This window comes from Medicago truncatula, chromosome 2 (genome assembly GCF_003473485.1).
Source record: "Medicago truncatula cultivar Jemalong A17 chromosome 2, MtrunA17r5.0-ANR, whole genome shotgun sequence".
In the NCBI taxonomy this organism is placed as follows: Eukaryota; Viridiplantae; Streptophyta; class Magnoliopsida; order Fabales; family Fabaceae; genus Medicago; species Medicago truncatula.
Genome location: NC_053043.1, coordinates 18,861,404 through 18,878,144, shown reverse-complemented (window position 1 = coordinate 18,878,144; position 16,741 = coordinate 18,861,404).

Genomic DNA, 16,741 nt, shown 5'->3' with positions numbered 1-16,741 from the left:
AAAGTTAATTGTTTTAAATGTCCACCCACTAGTGTATTCCCAAAAATATTGTTTGTGCAGTCAGATTGGGAATATTAGATTCCCCAAAATTCTCAACTTTTCTCTTCAACTTAATCTAATTTTTGGGAATATTGTTTTGAATGTCCACCTATAAGTGTATTGGTTTTTCAATGTTGAAATTATGTACTTTATCTTTTGTTTTGATTGTTACTTTTGAAAGAATTATATGAATGAATTTTTGATATTTTTAGTTATATATTTTTGTATTTTAATTATTTATTAATATATTTATTTAAATTGGCAACAAAAATTTCCCATTCAATTTTATTTTTGTAAAAAAAACTAAACATTTGCGACCGTTCGGAAGGGTCGCAAGCCTGTTTAAATTAAATTAAAGCACCTACTTTGTGACTGTTATGAACTATCGCACCGAAGTAATTGCGGCTGTTGGCAAGGGTCGCAATAGCCTTTGCGACGGTTGGTACGATTGTTCTCTGAACTGTCGCAAAAGGTGGTTGCAACCCCAACATCAGCACCTGTTTTTTCTTCTAACAACCGCAATCAGTCAATTTAAAAGTCGTAAAATGCCTTTTTTTCTTGTAGTTAGTGGCTTGGCCAAGGGAGACAAGTGAAAGGGGAGCAGATTCAAAACTTGAAATAGAGATTAATTCACATGGAGATTGCAATGGCAAGCTTGAATGTTTGATTGGTTAGAGTTTGGATGATGAATTAGAGATTCAGAGTGAAGAGGGAGGGAAAACCATGAGGGGAGGGAGAAAATGAGGGAATATGCTTCTGATTGTGTGGAAAAGAATGGGGAAAATGAATGGAGCGAGGGAATGTTACATATCTATAGGTGATTTTAAATTACAGAAATGTCACCACTTAAACGATCATTTTCGGACGCGTTTAACTAACATTAATAACATACAGAATTAACAAGCGGAATATTACAGGTGGTGCAGAAGGTAAGATTCTATAATGCACCATGCTATGAGATATGCGTTCACCTTGATGGAGTTGTACATGTCTCTTATTTGGGCTTCACACCGTATTCTTAATGAATTTTGTTGGTGGACGACTCATAGAATGATTGGGTTGGGCCTCTTAAGTCCATACAATTAGAGCCTATTAAATATATTTTCATTTATTAAAAGTATTATTTGACATATAATTAATTATTTTAGATGAGTAAGATTAGGTTTCTTTCAATTTTTCAAAAAAAAAAAAAAAGGTTCTGTCAAAATATTTACACCAAGTATCAATGTTACCTGACTTATACATTTAGTAAAAACATTATAATTTTTAAAAAAAGTCAAATAATGAGTATATATTTAGCCAGGATATGTTATATTATATTATTATTTCATACCGTTGTTAACATTACTTTTGATGACATTAATTGTATGCAGATAATTCATTGAATGTGATATATTGATATTGATTTTAAGGTAATTATTGGGATATTAATTGATTATGGTATAATTATTTCAGGGAAATAATAATTTGATTTGAGGAGAATGTGGCATCAATACTATCTAAAATAAAAGTTGATTTAAGGAGAATGTGGCATCAATACTATGTATGTAGAGCAACTTTTGGGAAGCATTTGACCAACATTAATACACAGTCTTCTGGATCAATCAGAAGATCAATCACATGTCAGCACGTGGTATGAGATACACCGCCTTAAGGCTCCGCATTTGAAAGAGGACGCTAGCTTTAATCACTTTTCACAACACTTTCTACACACTCTTTCTCAATTTCATTACTGACTTGAGCGTCAGAGTGCTAACGTGCCTATGTAGGCACCTTTCGTTCCAACAATTTTAGGCTCATCAACTTTTCCAGCCAGATAGCAATGCATGGATCCTGTTTATGCAGTTAGATATATCTGTTGTATTGAGGGTCTTCAACTTTTCCAGCCTACAATTTTTGAGAATATTACTTAATCTAATTTTTGGGAATATTGTTTTGAATGTCCAACCACTAGTTTATTGGTTTTTCAATGTTGAAACTATGTACTTTATTTATTGCTTTGTTTATTACTTTTGAAAGAATCATATGAATGAGATTTTGATATTTTTAGTTATATATTTCTGTATTTTAGTTATTTATTAATATATTTATTTAAATTGGCAACAAAAATTGGCCATTCAATTTTATTTTTTTAAAAAACTAAAGATTTTCGACTATTCGGAAGGGTCGCAGGCCTGTTTAAATTAAATTAAAGTGCCTACTTTGTGACTGTTATGAACTGTCATGCACGAGCAATTGCCGTTGTTGGCAAGGGTCACAATAGCCTTTACGACGGTTGGTAAGACTGTTCTCTGAACTGTCGCAAAAGGTAGTTGCGACCCCATTGAAGGTGAGAAAAACACAAGAAGGGGGGGTTGAATTGTGTTTTCTTTTTCTCTCAAAAAATACTTCTTCTGATAATACTTCAGAAGCAGTTTGGAAATGCTTTTGATGTAATGATCAGAATCAGATATGCAGCGGAAAAGATCAAAGCAGAGAAAAGAAGAATAAGACACAAGCAGTTATCCTGGTTTCTTCCACAAATTGGAAGTAGTCCAGTCCCCCTTGCACTTCCAAGGAGATTTCACTATAATCACAAAGATTACAAATGCTCAATGCTCTCTAAGTATGAGACTTCTCAAAATGCTCAAGCACACAGGCAAGAGTCTTCCAATGCTCAAGCACTAAGCAAGAGTCTTCTAATGCTCAAGCACGCAGGCAAGAGTCTTCTGATCAAACAAAAAAAAATACAGGGAAATATGTTTGACTTGAACACTTGATATACAATCAGTGGTGTTCACAATACAATACAATAAAGACTCTAGACTTGTGAATTTCTAAGATGTATCAAATCAGTGCAGAAATTCAACGTGCTTTTTAGAATCAAATTGACAGAGTTTTGGCGCTTTTTAACTTGTATTTTTTCTAAAAAAAATACAATCTTCAAGTCTTCACTCCTTTATATAGAGGTGTGAAAGAGACGTTGAGATGATTAGCACGTCTAAAGAGTCGTTGAGTTCCTTTGATCATCCACCAGTAATCCTTTGCCTGATTTGGGTGTAGTCCTTTGAAGAATTAACTTCAAATTCATTCCCATCTTGAAGGAACATTTCTGCAGACATGGCTGTTGTCTTGTCTTGTAGCGTAGACAAAAACAGAGTAGTGGAGGTAGTGGTTGTACACTTGTACTTTGTCAACTCTGTTAACGAAGGACAAGTACTCAGTGTTCTCCAAATGACCGTTGATACCTCCCTTTCAATTCTTCGTTCTTCTTAGACGAGGTTGAAATGTTAAACAGCTACTTTGAATCTTCAGTTTGAATTTTACTGATCAAATGTAACTTCTGGTGATGATTTCGCTTCTGATGAAAACCTTGCTTCTGATGACCATCTGCTTCTGATGAGCTTTTGCTTCTGATGACGTCATCACTTCAGAAGCACTCCAGCTTCATAAGCACTTTAGCTTCAGACGCAGTTTTCTTCAAACGCTTCAAATTCCTTTGCTCTCCATTGTTCTTCCAAGACCTATTGAAATTAATTGACTTGCCTTTGGTCCTGTACACTTGAACAATAATTAGCAATAACCAATTGACAATTTTTAATACCTTGTTATCATCAAAACTTATTAAGGTTTATTGTGAAACACATTTTGTGCCAACAAACATCAGTGCCTGTTTTTTCTTCTAACAGACGCAATCAGTCATTCTAAAAGTCGCAAAATGCCTTTTTTCTTTTAGTGAGTGGCTTGGCCCAGGGAGACAAGTGAAAGAGGAGCAGATTCAAAACTTGAAATAGAGATTAATTCACATAGAGGTTGCAATGGCAAGCTTGCATGTTGAATTGGTTAGAGTTTGGATGATGAATTGGAGATTAAGAGTAAAGAGGGAGGGAAAACCGTGATAGGAGGGAGAGAATGAGGGAATATGCTTCTGATTGTGTGGAAAAGAATGGGAAAAATGAATGGAGCGAGGGATTATTACATATATATGTGGTTTCAAATTACAGAAATGCCATCACTTACTCGATCATTTTCGGATGCGTTTAGCCAACAGAGATTACTGACAGAATTAACAAGCGGGATATTACAAGTGGTGTAGAAGGTAGGTATCACTTATTGGGCCTTCACACCGTATTCTTAATGAATTTTGTTGCTGGACGACTCAAAGAATGATTGGTTCGGCCCTCTTAAGTCCGTACAATTAGCACCTATTAAAGATATTTTCATTTATTAAAAATATTATTCGACATATAATTAATTATTTTATATGGGTAAGATTAGGTTTCTGTCAAAATATTTACATCAAGTGTCAATAGTTTCTGACTTACGTGTGTGTTTAATAAGAACCTAAAAAATTGTCAAAGTAAAGGTAAACCTTAACTATTTTTAGTAAAAAAGTTATAATTTTTAAAAAGGTCAAAAACTAAACTGGTATTTTATTTAAATTTACTAAAAGTGTATATATATATATATATATATATATATATATGAGGTTTGCTACAATAGACTCACTCATTTTTATAAAGGTCTATTTTAGCAACCAACACCTTTTCACTTAGACACAAAGACCCTTGTTTTGATTTTTGAGAAAACTGAAACTAAAGGGCATAAATGTCATTTTGATTTAAACGTTAGATTTTCTTTATCTTCTATTTATTTTTACGACAATTCTTTTGGCACATTCTCTTTCTTCCTTCGTGTTTTTTACGGGACTTTCTTCCTTCTGTGTTTTTTTCATCATTCTCCACACACAGTTTTTCAACGTGTTTTTTTCATCATTCTCCACACACAGTTTTTCAACTTATGTATCATGATGGGGTCAAAGAATAAACACCACAAACACAACATAGCAATTCTAATGTTTGTGTAAGTTTTTGTACTGAAATCAGATTAAAAGAGAAACTTAGTAAGTAACAAACATCATTGAGAATAAAGTTTGTATCAAATAGAATGGCAACACAAGGTAACATCTAATTCTAATCTTAATATGGTGGAGGCTGAGATAGATAGAAAAAATTGGGTTTTGTTACATGGACGAGCAAAAGAAATTGTGTGAGATGTATGAGATTTGGGAAAAGACTTTGGACTAATACACAAAGGAGAGAAAGGAGAAATTATACAAGAATTGATGATGGGAGTGAAAGGGGGAGAAGGATCCTCGTAATAGTTAAGGGGGTTGAGTAGGAGAAGGAGATAAATTATTTTTGAATATGATGGTTCTTCTTCATATCCTAATTCAATGAATCTTTCCTACTACAAGGTGTACAAGAAAAGAAACAGACAAATCCAAAAGTAGTTACAAGAAATTTGTACAAAAAGTAAAACAATAATCGAAATAACAATTAGCATATGCCCAGTATTGTGAACGGATTAAGCCACCAGCCATGAAAATTAAAGGGAAGATTAGTAAATTTCGCCATCAACCACATAAATGTGAGGGACTTAATCTTATTCACCACTTGTGTCACCAAGAAAGTTTTGTCTGTAAACAACCTGTTGTTTCTTTCTTTCTAGATTTCTCACATAGTAGCATACCAAATAACCTGTAAAATTGATTGGCGAACCTTTGATGCGCCGCCAAAGTAACTAATTAATATTGAACATCAAAACTGTTGGATATTTGTATATTGACTTCACTTTTGTCTAAAACAAATATTCATGTGAGATGTTGAACATGATGTGCCAACATCCTGCCATGGTTCAGTTGACCTGCACCTTACCTTGTTTTACGCACGCGCTATTTTATTTAAGGAATCCACGCTTTTATTCGTGTTGTTCAAGTTGCATGTTTTTAGCACAGGATCTGATCGTTTGTGATTTCCTAAGTTTGTGATATCTACTTAGGAAAGTTTGGAGGTGATCAGGATGTTCCTAATAATGTGCCTACATATTAAGAGTTTCCTTTTCTGGTTCTGTTGTTCATGATATGGATCACCGATTGTTCTGAAGCCCAACAAAGTTTAGTGACCCGTATTGCTTCAGTATTTAAACAAGACTGGAAGACCTAGAGAATTATTCAAGCCGTCATTTTGAAGAATAGATCATCTAGGGTTTTGAGTCTGTTATTTGTGAGCCTTTCGTGTATCATCTTGATGCATGTTTAGGACTGTGTTTGAGTTGTAAGTTGTGCACTACTCTGAAGCTTTTAAGCAAAGAGTTATATAGTTTTGCAAACTGCACCAAAGCTGAGAAGTACGGTGTTTAGTTGTTTAGTTTTGAAGGTAACTTCATTTAATTATTTTTGTAATTTGAAAATCACATGGGCTGTGATTAGTTGTAATGGAATGAGATGGGATCTCAGATCTACGAGTTCCTAGGTTGAAGTTAGTACGGGTAAGTCCTAGGTCATATAGTGCAAACGAGGAGTTTACTGAGAGCTATTGAATAAGGACTACACTAGTGGATTTCCTTCCTGGCTTGGTAGCCCCCAGAGTAGGTGACGTTGCACCGAACTGGGTTAACAAACTCACTGGGCCATTTTCTGTCCTATCTGTTATTTTTGTTATCCTTGTTATCTCTTAGCTTAATGTTCTGATCTTTTCATTCAACATCTGTTTTTCAGTGTAATTAGTGTTGGAACATCGCGTAGAACATCTTAAGTCTAACGTGCCAGAATTTCAAAAACATACTAGAGTTACAAATTAATATGTTGCACTTTTTGGTTATTTTGATACTAATGCAATTTTATGTTATGCAACTTTAGTTTGTTTCAAGTATTTTATGATGGAGTTTATTATTTGATATTCTATGATGCATACAATTATAGTAAAATAAGTTAAACATTTTTTTTAACAAAATTAAAAAGTAGAGTACTATTTTAAAACAAAATTATGAGGACTTGTCATTTAGTCATTTAATATTAAAAAAATAGAAAAATAAGTCGGGTAACCCATTACTCAATCTAACTCAACCCAAAAATTAGTGGGTTTGCCCAAACCCACCCAATAGTATAACGGGTGGTTATTTTACCTCACCCAAACCGGAGTACCATATTTGATTTGGTTTTGGCCAAACCCAAACCAAACCCACCCAAGAACACCCCTAGTTACATATACATACATACATACATACATACATAGATATATATATATATATATATATATATATATATATATATATATATATAGGTGGTTTGAAATTACGGAAATGTCATCACTTAAACGATTAGTTTCGAACGCGTTTAGCTGACACTAATAACTGACAGAATTAACAAGCGGGATATTACAGGTTGTGTGCAGAAGGTAGGATCCTATAATGCACCATGCTATGAGATAAGCGTTCACCTTGATGGACTTGTACATGTCTCGCTTATTCGGCCTTCACACTGTATTCTTAATGAATTTTGTTGCTGAACAGCTCAGAGAATGGTTGGGTCGGGCCTCTTCAGTCCATACAATTAGAGCCTATTAAATATATTTTCATGTTTTAAAATTATTATTTGACATATAATTAATTATTTTATATGGGTAAGATTAGGTTTCTGTCAAAATATTTACACCAAGTATCGATGGTTCCTGACTTATGCGTGTGTGTTTAATATGAACCTTTACTACGTTTAGTAAAAAAAATTATAATTTTTAAAAAAGTCAAATAACGAGGATATATTTAGCCAGGATATGTTATATTATAGGGTAATGCTAATCAGTGTCCCCGAGCAGCGGTTAAAGAATAGTTAATTGATGAGTTCCATTTATTTTACCACAATCAAAGTGTAAAACAAGTCAACTAAAGTGTAAAACAAGTCAACTAATTAAGATTAATAAAAACTCTATTCAACACTCTCTCAATTCTCAAAGTCACGGCTATTAGTAGACATGCGCATCCTTTCCATCTGTTTACACATCCATATGACTGCCAATGGCTATCTCAGTACCATATTTCTACAGCTTTTAATAATTTAAAAAAAAAAACAATAGATTTTTTCACCGGAAGAAAATAATTCATGGAAAAAAAAACTGGTTTGGGTATAGGTTTTCCCGTGAATTCGTTTGAAAGAAAAATGTGATTAAAAAATTTTACGGAAAAAAAAAATCGGTTAGAGTAAAATTCACACCAAGATTTTTCTTTTTGTTAAGATATGAAAGGAAACAAGTGGATTAAAAAAAATGATTCAAAAAGAGTTCCAAAGAAAAACAAATGAAAGAAAGCGTGTTGGGTGTAGAAGGATAATCATTGTAATTAAGTGCAACGTTTTCCTATTTTAATTAAGTTGACTATCTTTTCATTTTAATTAATTTTATTGTTCCTTAACGAGTGCCCGGAGGCACCGTTTAGCAGCACCCTATATTATATTATTCCATACAGTTTTTTTTTTTTGGACAAGTATTATTCCATACAGATTTTATTTTTTTTGACAAAAACAAAACGATATTCATTCATTCAAATCAATAGAGTACATCAGATACAAATATCGCTAAAAACGTAAAGGGTGAATCTGCGAACAAACTCACAACACCCAAGTTAATAGCATAAAACGGCAAAATGCCTACAAATAATATGATAAAACCTAAGTCACCGAAATTCACATGCTTCCGGATCTGTAACGTTGACGCCCAAATGATTGGTTGAATTTGTAATTGATTGATGCCGATCTTTCAATAGGAACTAAACGAACACCGTGATAAGACGCGAAATCAAACGCCGCACAAGACGACGAACAACACAACACCGCACTTAGACGATGAAATCACAAAAAAAACACAAAAGAGAAAACTTGATCATGTGAAAACCACTTATTTAGATTGAAAGAAAAGGGAAAAAAGATGTAGAGGGGTGATTCTAGGTCAAAAAATGACATAAAACCACCTCTCCTCGATGGATGAAGGTGAAAGAAAGTTTAGAGAGAAGTTGGAGTTTCTCTCACTTGTTAACATTACTTTTGATGACGTTAATTGTATGCAGGTAATTCATTGAATGTGATTCTCTAAAAAAAAAAAAAAAAATCATTGAATGTGATTGGTTGATATTGATTTTAAGGTAATTATTGGGATATTAATTGATTATGTTATAATTATTTCAGGTAAATAATAATTTGATTCCGATACATGAATGTGGCAGCAATCAATACTATCTAAAATAAAAAAGCTGATTTGAGAAGAATTGAATGACGTGATGATAATCAATGTTTTATGGTGCATATTCTTATGCACCGTACATAAATCCCAACATAATTGCTTCCTACACTTCCAAAGTGAGCCAAAATGGTTGTGATGTGTTTATGCACGGTGCATAAGGAAATAACTTATGCACCATAACTTTTGCCCTTCGAATGGGTATTCAAACAATATTATTAGCAATTTTTTATTTTTTACTAATAGTAGCAATTAAATATGATTTTTATCAATAACGGTGAATTATTCCATAACAAGGTGAAACAAAATAATTTGGCATATAAATACACCATCACTGTGTCCTCAAAACACTAGCAAGCCAAAAGAAATTAACTTAGCAAAGAAAAGAATTGTTTACTAATGGCAAACCACATCTCAAATTTCTTTTATTTCTTTGTCATCCTAGCCACCATTGCTGCAGGTAATTATAAGTTTCTTCAACCTTTTTTATGTTAATTAATTTTCAAATGATACATTACACACACTATAGCTAAAAAGGCATCACTTGTATTTTTGATCTTTTTTAAATTTATACATAGGTTTAGTCCTTTAATTTTTCTTACAAGTTTCATTATTTTCCCTCACAAGCCAAATGGAATGTGGGGAAAAAAAACCCTAAAACTTGTGAAACATCTAAAATCTTGTTTTAGTTAAAATATGAGAACAAAGTTGCATTCAAATCTGATTTTAAATTTTAAAAGATATATATAAATCTCTAACATATTTTTCTCTTATAATATGAACAGTGCAATTAAAGGTAGAAGCAGGAGCATGCTCACAAATTACCGACAAATGTAATGTCATAAATTGTGAATCAGATTGTAAATCCAAAAATTACGATGGTCTATTACGGTGGGAATGTGATCACTTCAACCTATGCACTTGTTTCTTCAACTATGTGCCTTCCAAGCATCAAAACCAACCTAGAACATGTGAAATTGGGTTGGGACCATGCAGTTCTACTCCTCAATGTCATTCAGAGTGTGTTAGCAAATATAATGGTTTTGGCACTTGTTTGGACAACCCTCTTTTGAAAGCTAAGATGTGTATTTGTAACTATAGTAGTTAAATTGCTTGTTTAAGTTCTAAATAAATATAAGAAATAATAAATTTTCTTTTATTTCAATCCTACTTGTCTTATTGCATTCACCATTTTAATTTATTATTTTTTAAATCATTTTTTCGTTCAAAGTGTACTCCATACTCGGATTTTATGTCAATAAGAAAAAGGAAATGTACTAGAGAGAAGACTAGGTAAAGGGAATTTTGGAATATCAACGTGATACAAAACTTGATTTGTAGAACGATATTTAGAATGTTTGCAAACAATCAAACACAAAACAAACATAGTTGTACTAGACACACATGCCTGATTTTTTCTTGTCATGTATGTTGTCGGATACATAATGGAAAACCCAATTGCAAAAATAGTGATAATAATAATATTAATATAATAATTTGCGTAAAAATAATAGTAAATTAAAATAAAAAATAAATAATGATGATGATGGGTCCAACACACTTTCATCGTTCAATATCAAAACTAGAGATGACATGATTGTTTTGTCATCTAGGTGTTGTTGAACACAAAATATCCACTTGAATACACTTTAAATAATGCTTGAATTTTGGTATATGTTGCTTGATAGAAATAAAAAGAGGCTTTTGGAGTAGAAAAGTCGACATTTATCTATGGGGTTGTCTGTAAATCTGTCTTGCCTTCTCACTCGGTCTATTTCATTTCTTTCTTTAAAACTATCACATGTAACATCTCTTCTTTTGAATCTTTGTTTAAATGTTTTTTCAGAGGGTTAGGAAAATATCTTGGATTAAATGGGACATTGTCTACTTAGATAAGGAGAATAGAGGATTAGGAGTGGGTGGAATGTAGAAATTAAATTTGGCTTTGTTAGGAAAATAATGTTGGCGGTTGTATGTGGATCATGAAGTTTCAGCTATAAGGTGTTAGTAACAATGTATGAGACAAAAGTAGGGAGTGAGAGGGATGGTGGGCGGCCTGGGTCCATGTGGTGGAGGCAGCCGGTGGGCGTTTGTAGCGAGGAGAGTTTGTCAGGGGGTAAGTGGTAAGACGATAATTTGGTGTGGTGGTAGTTGATGGAATCAAAACATTATTTTAGTCAGATGCGAGGATGGAGGGATTTGTCTGATAGGTGCAGATGGTTGTTTGATTTAGTCGAGAATCAGTTAGTTATAAGAGCAGAGATGTGTGCTTTAGATTGACGGTTAGAGGGAATGGCTTGGAAACGTCTGCATCAATTATTAGCTTGGAACGAGGAGATGTTGGAGGATTGTAGTGCGTTTTTATCCAACATTTTTTTTATAGGTTGGTGTGGAAGATAGGTGGCATAGCATGTGTGGCAAACATTACACTATTAATGGGGTGTATCAACGGTTGACGACGGTGCAGCCGCGTACTTAACATGCTTACAAGAAATCATTTGGAACAAAACAATACTATTAAAACCATCTCTTTTTGCGTGGAGGTTTCTAAGGAATCGGATTCCTGCAAAAGATAATTCAGTAAAGCGTAGAATTCTTCAAGAAAACATGAATGTATGTGGTGATGGCTGCGGTTATGAGGAAAACATAGATCACTTGTTTTTGGGATGCGAGTCTTTTTTAACAACCTTTGGTTACTAGTTCAACAATGGATGAGTATTTCTTTCGTGAACCCTCTTCATTTGATTGATCATATTTTACGTTTTAGTGTGTTGGAAGGATTTTCTAAGAATATAAAGAGTTCAGTGTATATTGTGTGACTTGCTTGTGTATTTTTTTTCTTTTCTAAGGAAATGAATTATATTGCGGTTTCAAGCAAAAGGAGGGGGCAATTGCTCATTTGTTTTATAAAGTCAAGGATTTCATCCTTTTAAAGGTTGAAAGAGAAAAATCAAAGTTTAGGTTTTGATCGTCATTATCAATGAATTAATCATTAAAAGTTTGTGGGTTTAACCACCTAACTGAGTTCATGTCTTGTTTTTGTTGTTCGTTGTTATTGTAAAATTTTATTTGTACTCTTGAGTTCTTCCCTTTTCATCCTTGTGATGGGAAGAGCCTTTTTACTGGTATATATATAATTTCATTTTTTCATTTTTTCTTGCTCAAATAAAAAACAATTGAAATTTTTTAGTGGTATAGTTTCCCTTTTTTTCTGTTTTTTCTTTCTCCTTGAATTAATTAACATAGTCAAATAACAACAGTGCCTTGATTAAAAAAATGTTGCATTCATCATAGTCAAATAACAAGCCAATTCGTTGACTCAATTTCTGATGACTTTTTTACCCTAAAAAATTGAAATGCCTTAACAAAAAATACTTCCTCCCATCTTATTTATAACTAAAAAAAGGCACCACTTTTCATTCAGCAGTAACATAGAAGAAACACAAATAACAAACCAAAAGAAACTTGATAAAAAATCATTACTTAATGGCTAGCCACATCTCAAATTCTTTCATTTTCTTTGTCATCCTTGCTTCAGTTGCCACATGTAAGTCTCTATACTTTGATTCTCATTCTTGCACACCTTATGCTTGAACGTGTTTCAATAAAATTTATATTTTCTTATCTCATTCGTAAATAGAATAATTCTTGGTAAAAGTATACTTATCTCACCGTTGAACCAGACCCCTTCCTCAGGAACCGGAATATTAACGATTTTTTATTTTATTTCAATCCTCTTAAAAATATAATCATATTTCAGTTAAAATACGAAATCAAAATTGCATTCAAATCTAACTTTCTAATGTGTTTCTTTCTTCTCATAATTGACGAGAAAATAGTGCAACCAAAGGTAGAAGCAGGAGCATGCTCACAAATAATCGACAAATGTGATCTTATAAATTGTAGCTCGGTTTGTAAAACCCAAGATTACGAAGGTGGTTTAGTAAGTTGGAAATGTGATGAGTTCAACCTATGCACATGTTTTTTCAACTATGTGCCTTCCAAGCATCCAAACCAACCTACAAGAAGATGTGAAATTGGGTTGGGACCATGCAGTACTGCTACTCCTGAATGCAATTCAAAGTGTGCTATCAAATTTAAAGGTGTTGGTACTTGTTTGGATAGCACTATTTTGAAAGCTAAGATGTGCATATGTGACTATAATAGTAGTTGAATTGCATGTGTAAGTTCTAAATAAATATAAGAAATAAATTAAATCTATTCTTATTTCAGTCCTACTTGTGTGATTGTATTCATCGTTTTAATTCATAATTTCATTCAAAGTGTACTCCACATATTAAATTTTACGCAAATAAGAAAAAGGAAATGGAGTAGAGAGAAGCATGGGTAAAGGTTCAATTTGGAAATACCAACTTAACATATAAGTTTTTTTTATAAAAATAAAAAAGGCCTAAGAAATTAAAAATTTAAACCTCCACAAGAAGTACTATGATCGAAATTAAAATTACAAAATTAACAAGAACATAAATGTCATCAAAACAACAAACACCGTCAAACTAAAAATATATTGAAAATTATACCGTAGGTAGAGCCATTCTTAAACATGTAAGAGGTTGAATGCTCCACCGTTAAAAACCATACGAGAATCCTTTGATTTTGGACTTGATCCATAACCATATCAATGATTTAACCATGTTGAAAGATGTTGATATCTTACGTTATTTTTAGCATGTTTTTTAATTATTTTCAGTAGGTTTTAGTAGCAAAAAGGAGGAGTATTAGAACGATTGCCTATGATTTCGGGACTTTTGTAATGTTTTCTATATTTGAGTCTGTAATTCTAGTTTTCCCGAAACATAGCAATTTTAGAGGGGTTTTGAAGTAATTCACGAAGAAAACATGCAAATCGGAAAATCAAGAACATCCGAAGACTTGTGAAGACTTTGGGAAGAACAAGAATGAAGATTCAAGAGGCCTCAGGAGACTTTACAATGGCAGGAATTATGTTTTCAAGTTCAGAGGCAAGTTCTTTGAAGACATAGATCTAAAACGACGGAAAATCAAAGAAACTGTGCCCAAGAAGCTGCACCGTGCGCCTAGAGTATGGCAAAAACTTGCCATTTTTGAAGAAAAAAACCTACATTCTTCTCTTCCTGCGAAATAAAAAGAAACAATTCTGCAAAAATGGAACACCTTCCAGAAGACGTTATGCTCTCCATTTTCAGAAAGATCCCAGCTTCTGGTACTAAAAACCTTTTCAGGTTTAGAGCAACCTCTTATCTTCATTACAGACTTTCTAACAAGAAAGTAGTGCTCATGGCCTTACCAAGGGAATGTTTGTGTTATATTTCTGACCACTGGCCTAGCGCAGCAAAACGCAAGTTCATGCAGCAGATCTCTCGTAATGGACATGAAGCATATTGTGTGGTGATAGCAGCCCAACTGCTTCAAGAAAGATGCCCCAATCTAGAAGAGATAAAGCTCATTCTCAAAAAGGCAGAATCCCATGGATCTGTTGGGGCCAAGTACCTTTTACTAATGTTTAAAGTGCTGGCCAAAGATGGTTTTTCGATGGATGAGGTTCTCTCTGACTTCAAGGATCTTTTCGAACGAAAACAACTTGCGGTAGCACTGGTTGAGGCCTTTACTCCCAGATTTGGAGTACATGTTCCCTTACACTTCAATCAAGACCTGTAAAGGTAATGGAAGGAAATCTGACATCTTTTGGCCACTTCCAGGGTCAGATGATGAGTACTCGATGATAGACCTCTTCCTTCTCTGTCATCTTGATGTCGAAATCACCTGGTTCTTTGTCCATTTTTGTTTCTTAGAGGACGTAAGGTTTTAGGTTTTTCTTTGTATTTTAAGGCCAAAGAAGCTGTTTTTTGTAATAGGCATATCGAAATGAATTGTAATGGTATGACATCCGTATTTCGATGTTAATGTATACTGGCCCATTAGTTGGCTTTTAATCTAATTAAAATGCCATTTTAATTCCTATATGCAAAATAGTTTTCATTTCATGGTGTCGTTATAATGCAATAACAATATCTTCTTATTGTATGACTTTGACATAAACTTTTGTTTTGATAACACCCCCTTGGCATTAGTTTAGTTCCAATTCAAATATCAAATTCTCTTTTTCTTGTCGAAATTACTCTTGCATTATTTTTAGATTTTTTTTTTTAAGAAATTTTGGTTTTTGAATGGCCTATAAAGGGTGTTTTCCGGAAAATAAAATTTTTACGAGGGTGCAAATCAAACCGAAAATTTTATAGGGGCGAAAACCGGAAATGACATATATTACCGGGGTGAAAAGCACTATTAACCTTTATTTTTACTTCCTGCAAGATAGGCTTATATTCTTTCAAGGGTGAATAGTATTTTACCCTCTATAATATAGGTCACTTCCGGTTTTACCCCTTGTAAAATATTTTTTTTCTGGATTCCTCCTTGTAATTTAAAGATTTTTGGTTTTGGACCTTCATGAATTTTGACTGTACAAAATCGAAGATATGGCATGGGGTAAACCGAAATTTGCTCAAATTAACAGGGGGTAAACCGAAATTTGCTCAAATTACAAGGGGGTAAACCTAAATTTGCTCAAATTACAGGGAGTGAAATTTTCCATGAAGGTCCAAAACCAAAAAATCTTCAAATTACAAAGACGAAATTCAAAAAAAAATATTTTAGAGGGGTGAAAACCGGAAATGACCTATATTAATGGGGGTAAAGCATTATTAACCCTTCTTTCAAATACTTGCCATTTATTCTGAATATTTTTCTCTCAAAAGCTAATTCTTCTATCTCATAGGCACCATTAGAGAATACTTGTAAAACATTAAATGGTTCTTTCCAATTTGGTGACTATTTGCCTAAGACTCTATCTTTTTTATCCATAGGCAAAAGTACCTTCCACATAAAATCTCAAATCCTAAAAGATTTCGATTTTACCTTCTTGAAATCTATTTTACTAGTTTCTTGTCTGGTTGAATTGGTAGCTTCAGTTCTACCACATTTCTGATTAATTTAGGCATTTTATTTTAATCCCAAGCAAAACAATCTTTTTACTCTTTTAAAAGTTCAATTAACTAAACCTTAACTCAGGCTCAATTTTGGAACTTATATAAGTTGGTCTTTTTTTCGATCCATCTCCTATATCAATTTCTTCTAAAGGATCCTGTGCTTGGATCTTTTTGATCGAAAGAGGAGGATCTTTCTCAAAACCCAAAGAAGCTGTTTTTTGTAATAGGTATATCGAAATGAATTTTAATTGTATGACATCCGTATTTCGATGTTAATGTATACTGGCCCATTAGTTGGCTCTTAATCTAATTAAAATGCCATTTTAATTCCTATATGCAAAATAGTTTTCATTTCATGGTGTCGTTATAATGCAATAACAATATCTTCTTATTGTATGACTTTGACATAAACTTTTGTTTTGACAACACCCCCTTGGCATTAGTTTAGTTCCAATTCAAATATCAAATTCTCTTTTTCTTGTCAAAATTACTCTAGCATTATTTTTAGATTTTTTTTTCAAAAAATTTTTGTTTTTGAATGGCCTGTTAAGGGTGTTTTCCGGAAAATAAAATATTTACGAGGGTCCAAATCAAACCGAAAATTTTACAGGGGTGAAAAGCACTATTAACCCATATTTTTACTTCATGCAAGATAGGCTTATATTCTTT